The sequence below is a fragment of the Miniopterus natalensis genome, chromosome 13 (genome assembly GCF_054644295.1).
Source record: "Miniopterus natalensis isolate mMinNat1 chromosome 13, mMinNat1.hap1, whole genome shotgun sequence".
NCBI lineage: Eukaryota > Metazoa > Chordata > Mammalia > Chiroptera > Miniopteridae > Miniopterus > Miniopterus natalensis.
This window is the reverse complement of record NC_142093.1, coordinates 14846262-14852214: the sequence shown is the minus strand read 5'-3', so window position 1 is coordinate 14852214 and position 5953 is coordinate 14846262. Positions and strand designations below refer to the sequence as shown.

At 43.2% G+C, this 5953-nt stretch overlaps 1 pseudogene; it reads left to right on the top strand.

The window, feature by feature from the left end:
- Positions 1–3312: 3312 nt before the first annotated feature.
- LOC107541757 (serine/threonine-protein phosphatase 4 regulatory subunit 3B pseudogene) lies at positions 3313–5366 on the top strand (annotated as a pseudogene).
- The last annotated feature ends 587 nt before the right edge of the window (positions 5367–5953 follow it).

The window sequence follows — 5953 nt, the reverse complement described above, 5'->3', positions numbered from 1 at the left end:
TGCTGCGGTGTCTAATTCGGCCACAGGCTCTCTGGCGAGCCTCAGTCTCCTCGGCTGTGAAATGGAGCCGTCGGGGCCTCCCTTGCCCCAGGAAGCCTGGCCGCCCTCGGGCCGCAGGTGCCCCTCATTGGCGACAAGCCGGGCATTTCTCTCTCACGGGGACTCCACCCACTTTAAAATGAACCTGCCTCTTTCTCTAAACCTGAACTCCCCTGGGTCAAGGACTCTATCCTGCTCATGCTTACACCCACGACACAGTTCCCCCCGCAAGGCAAGGCCTCGATAAGCGTTTGTTGAACGAATGAGTGGGGGAGAGTGGGTTGTGTGATCACTTTAAACTCTCTAAGTGGCACAGGGCGGGGTTTCCTTTCCTTCCCCCTCCTCTGGCTCCCCCCACACACCCTCCACCCCGCCCTTTGTTGGGAAAATACCCTTTGTCAGACCAAGCAGCCCCCTCATCTCCCCTCTGGCATCTCAACCTCCTGTAGCCCCCACCCCACAAAGTGTTCCCAGCGCCAGCAAGAGGGGCCTGGAGGACGCCAGACGACAGAAACGCCACACGTGAATTCAGAGCCCTTGCACAGGTCCTTTCACAGGCACCCCCTCTACCGGCCCGAAAGGAAGCTGGCAGACTACACAACCAACATCCACCCCGACTGTAAAGCACCCATGACACTTGCCCAACTGTAATGTCAGGGGAAACGAAGGATAGTGACTTAGAATAAAACACGCTTCGCCGCCAGCTCAGGATCCTGCAGTAATGCGCACGGCCGGAGCCTGCACCAGCAGCCCAGGCGACTGTCGCGTCCACGAAGCAGAAAGAGAAAGCGACTCGTGGTAAGGCTCTGCAAAGACAAAACACAGGCCCCACTCCCCCGCTGATGAGGGGCTTGCTTTCCTGGAAAATTCAAAGCATCTATTAAAACCATGCCCCCCCCCAAAAAAAAAAATATTGTCTCTAGATAAAGCGGAATTAGGTCTAAGCTATGAGAGTCACCGAGAGTGCGTTATTGCTGCTCCCGCCAATTCCCCAGACGCCCTTGCTGCGCAGCTAGCCCCCCTCGGGCCCACTGGAGCTCACGAGCACACCTCCCTCGGCTCCTCACCCGCTCTGCGGCTGGCCGGCCTCCTACCCACTCGGGGCCTCTGCACTCACTGTTTCCCTGGGAGAAGCTTCCAGTTTCTCCCACAGACCCACGGGAGTCCAGTTTCTCCCACAGACCCACTGTGAGACCAGGAAGGCGGCGCTTGTGCTCCCCCTGACCCCAGGCCTGCTCCTGGCAGCCTTGCTGGCAGGTGAAGGCTCCCTTCCTGCTTGGCCAGACTGACCTGAGTTCCCAGCATACCTCCTCAGGGTCCCAAACCAATAGAGTGAGTCGATGCTCAATTTATTTGTTCTTTTTCATTGTACCTTGTTGAAGAGGGCAGCATTTGTTTACACAATTTCGGGTATGTTTGTTCAAAAATTAGAATCCTTACTTGATAGCCACACGATATGCCAGCTAATGTCTTTGGCTCTTGGTATTTGCTCTAGGCCATGAAACCTTGGGACTGATTGGCACATAGTAAATCTAGGTGTTCTCAATCATTCACATTCCCCTTCAGAGATCCTCTAAAGGGTCATACAAGCCCGACTACACAAAGGGAGGCATCTCTGAAGATATTCTTGTCTCCCTGAGCTGTCTAATTATGTTTCCAGTTGGCTCACTGAGGAACCACAGCCCAACATGAGATCAATACCTTATGAAATGGAGTAGCTACCTGGCTTTGGCAACTTTAGGCTGTGCCTGTTTCCATGTGCACCAGTTTGTTTAAATGTTTTGTTTTTAAATTTGAGTTTAGTAAAGTCATCTGATAGCTTAGGTCTCAATTGAGGCTGATTTGTATTTTTTTACTTCAGGCTTTTAACACTAAATTCATATTTTTCAAAGGGTGCCTGGGGACTCCTGCATCAGCATCATCTTGGTGTCTCCTGGTGTTTTTCAGAAATATCAATTTTATAAGTTCCTTGGATGATTTCAGATGATTTAAGAACCACTGCAGGTTTCTCTCCCAATTAGAATGTAGAGAGTTGTGAAAGATTGGTGCTCTTGCCAAGGGAGAGGGAATATCTATATCTGTGTCTTTAGTTATTTAAAGCCAGTGAACGGTGAAGAGCTATGGACACAAAGAAGGGTAAATGAACCACATTCCTGTGAACACTGAATACAAGGAAAAAAGCGCTAGAGAATTTGAATACAAGTCAATATAACTGATCTAAACAGAAGCACGAAGGAGGAAAAAGATTAAAAACAAAAATATTAGAAACTCAGGAGGCAATATCAAATAATGTAACATACATGGAATAGAAGTCCCAGGCAAAGAGAGAAAAAACAAAACTGGGCACAATAATTATTTGCAGATTTAATAGTCAGAAAGCCCTCAAATTAATTAAAGACATTAAACCACAGATTCAAGAAACTCAGCGAGGCCCCAGCTTTGTATGAATACAATGACCGACCCCTCCGAGGCACATCTTACTGACAAATCAAAGATAGGAGGAAACTTGTAAAAGAATCTTAATGATGGAATAAAAAACAACAAATGTCAACCTAGAAGTCTACATCCAGTGAAAATATACTTCAAAATGAGGGAGAGAATAAAAGGACATTTTCAAACAAACAAAATCTGAGAGACTGTGTTACCAACAGACCCAAAGCACAAGAAATGTGCTATTTTGTTTACATCACTATAATCTAGAGGTTTTTGTAAGCTAAAGGGAAGTTACCTCATCTGGAAGACTGAACCTACAGGAAGGAATGAAAAGCAGTGGGAAAAGTAAGTATGTGGGTAAATATAAAAGATTGTTTTTAATTTTTTTTTAATTTTTAAAAGATGTTTGAGTGTTTAGATAAAAATAATAGCAAGTATTGTGGGTTTGTAACATATGTAGAAGTAAAACACATGACAAAAAGACCACTAAAGAATGGAGGGGTAAAATGACATATAGTGTTTTCAGGTTATTGCTTTGTCCAGGAAGTGCTGTAGTATTTATTCAATGCTGACAATGATATATTAAGGTTGCATATTGAAATCACTAGAGCCACCACTTAAAAAATAAAACAAAGAAGCACAGCTAAGAATCAAAAGAGGAGATAAAAGAAATATGAAATAATAATCTATGAGAGGACAGGAAAGAAGGAACAAAGAACACATGGGACAAATATAAAACAAAGCAAGATGATTCATAAACCCACCCCATCAGAAATTATATCAAGATGGCACATGTGCAGTAGTTGCAGCAGGTGTCGGGGAGTGAAGGTCTGCACCTGAATGAAGACCTGCAATGGGCATGTCCCTGCCACTTACATAGAGGAGCTCAAGGGGATGTCGCTGCTGGTTCTGGCAGAGAGATCACTACTCTTGGAATCAAAGATAAATCCAAACATTGCATATCAGAAGCAACAGGATACATTCATTGGTCAGAAGCTGAAAACTGTGATCTGGCTCTAAGTTTTTGAGGAAAAAGCTGGGCTGTGATAAGATTTGGGGGGAAATTGGTCAGGTTCAAGGTAAGGATCCATCAGTACAAGTCACACTGGACCTCATCAATGAATGAAAAAAAGGTTTGAAGAAATGCCTGAAACCAGCCCTCTGGTTGGCCTGCCCACATGTAAACTCAATAAACTTGAAGAGATTACCTCAGTTCTCTCCTCACCTATCTGGCCTTGAAAACTGAAGGCTACGTTTAAAAACTACTGCAGCAGTTCCAAGCTTCTGAGAATCTAGAAAACACTGAAGGCTTACACCACTGTATGAAATTATTAGAGGAACCTTGTTCCTAACTAAGGCAGTTCTGTTCGAGGTAATGTTTTCTGCTGAGTGTAACGTGGGTGCCGTTGGATGCCCTGAGTGTGACCCTGTTTTGGCTCAGCCAAAAAGGCGTAGAGAACTCCTGACCAAAACTGCAAAGCTTAAGGAAGTCATACCAATAACCGACTCTGGACTAAGTTAGAAAGTGCATCAGACTTGCACGGTGCGGTACATTCAGGACATTGTTTTGCCTACACCATCCGTTTTTGAAGAGAATTTTCTTTCTACTCTTAGATCTTTTCTTTTCTTCCACAAAGTTGAGATTGTCAGCATGTTGCAGAAAGATGAGGAGTTTTTGTCTGAAGGTTTTGCACAATTAATGCGTGAGGTTACAGATGATGATAAAAGGTTTGAATTGACATTACCACCTCAAAAGAGGGATGCATTTTTCAAAACTTTGGCAAAGTTGGGGATTCTTCCTGCTCTTGAAATTGTAATGGGCATGAATAATTTGCAGGTCAGAGCAGCTGCTACAGATACATTTTCTTACCTAGTGGAGTTTTAGTCCATCCATAGTTCCAGAATTTGTAATTTAAAAAGCCCAGCAGAGTGACTATGATATTCTTCTCATTGGTGTAGTAATTGAACAAATGATCTAGGACATGCTGTTCAGTTAATGAGACTTTTTTGTACTCTAATTGATCCAGAGAACATGCTGGCTACAACTAATAAAACTGAAAAAAGTGAACTTCTAAATTTCCTCTACAACCATTGTATGCATGTCCTCACAGCACCACTTTTGACCAATACTTAAGAAGACAAATGTCAAAAGGATAATGCAGTTGGATCTAACAAAAACAGCATGGTTTATCCTGATAATTAGCAAACAGCACAGCTGCTTACCTTAATTTTAGAGCTACTCACATTTTGCATGGAATATCACACATATCACATAAAAAACCAAATTATGAACAAGGACTTGCTAAGAAGAGTCTTGGTCTTAATGAATTCAAAGCACACTTTCCTGGCCTTGTGTGCTCTTTGTTTTATGAGGCAGATAACTGGCCTTCAAGATGAAATTTATAATTGTTACATCACCAAGGGAAGTGTTATGAAACCAGTTGTAAGTACTCTCTGGGATAATGGAACTGGGGACAAGCTGTTAAACTGAGTTATTTGAATTTATAAGAATAGAAGATATCAAGCCTCTTATTTCTCATATAGTTGAAAATTTTATAAAGCTCTTGAATCGATTGAATATGTTCAGACATTCAAAGGATTGAGGACTAACTACGAACAAGACAAAGGCAGACAAAAGGAGAAACTGATCAGTGTACCATCTGCACTGCATAGTAACAGATTTCACAGAGAAGCAAGAGCCTTGGGAGAGAATGAAGAAAAGTGGTTTAACAAAGGTGAAGAGGAGGCGGGAAAAGTGGCTGTGGCACCAGTGGAAACATCTAAGCCAGAGGATGATTTTCCAGAGTTATGAAAAATTCACAGAGACTAAGAAAACCAAAGAAAGTGAAGACAACGAAAACCTTCCCAAAAGGACATCTTCTGGTGGCTTCTAATTTACTTTCGTCCACTCCGCCGGTGCTGCTGATGGAGAAGCAATACAGACAGTAAACCCGTAGTGGTGCCGACACCACCAGCAAGTTCCAATGGTCCTCTTCCAAAACTACACACTTGGCCACATCAGTAACAGCCACCAACGGAAGTCTGGTAGGTTTAGTGGATTATCCAGATGACGAAGAGGAAGATGGAGAAGAAGATACACCATCCAGGAAAAGACCTCATCTTAGCTCATAAAATATTTACTGGGGACCCTCAACATGTGGTCTAACTAAAATGCCTCAACTGTCAAATGAGCTGAACATCTGAATCAGAAAGCTTTCTCACTTCAACTTTTAAATATACAAGGAGTAGCAAAAGACACTTGGCATACCAGCTAGGAGACTTTAGTTCTGTAAAAAACCAGGCTTCCCAGGAACTTGATCGCTTGTTAGTATTTAAAGGGTCTGCTTTACAGGCTAACAAAAACAACAACAAAAAACGTTAAGTAACCAGAACCTGGGAGATAGCTTCTCAGCAAGGAAATTCTCAGGGTTTTGGGATGATTTTAGGGGAAGTACGAGGTTGATAAAATAATATTAATGCA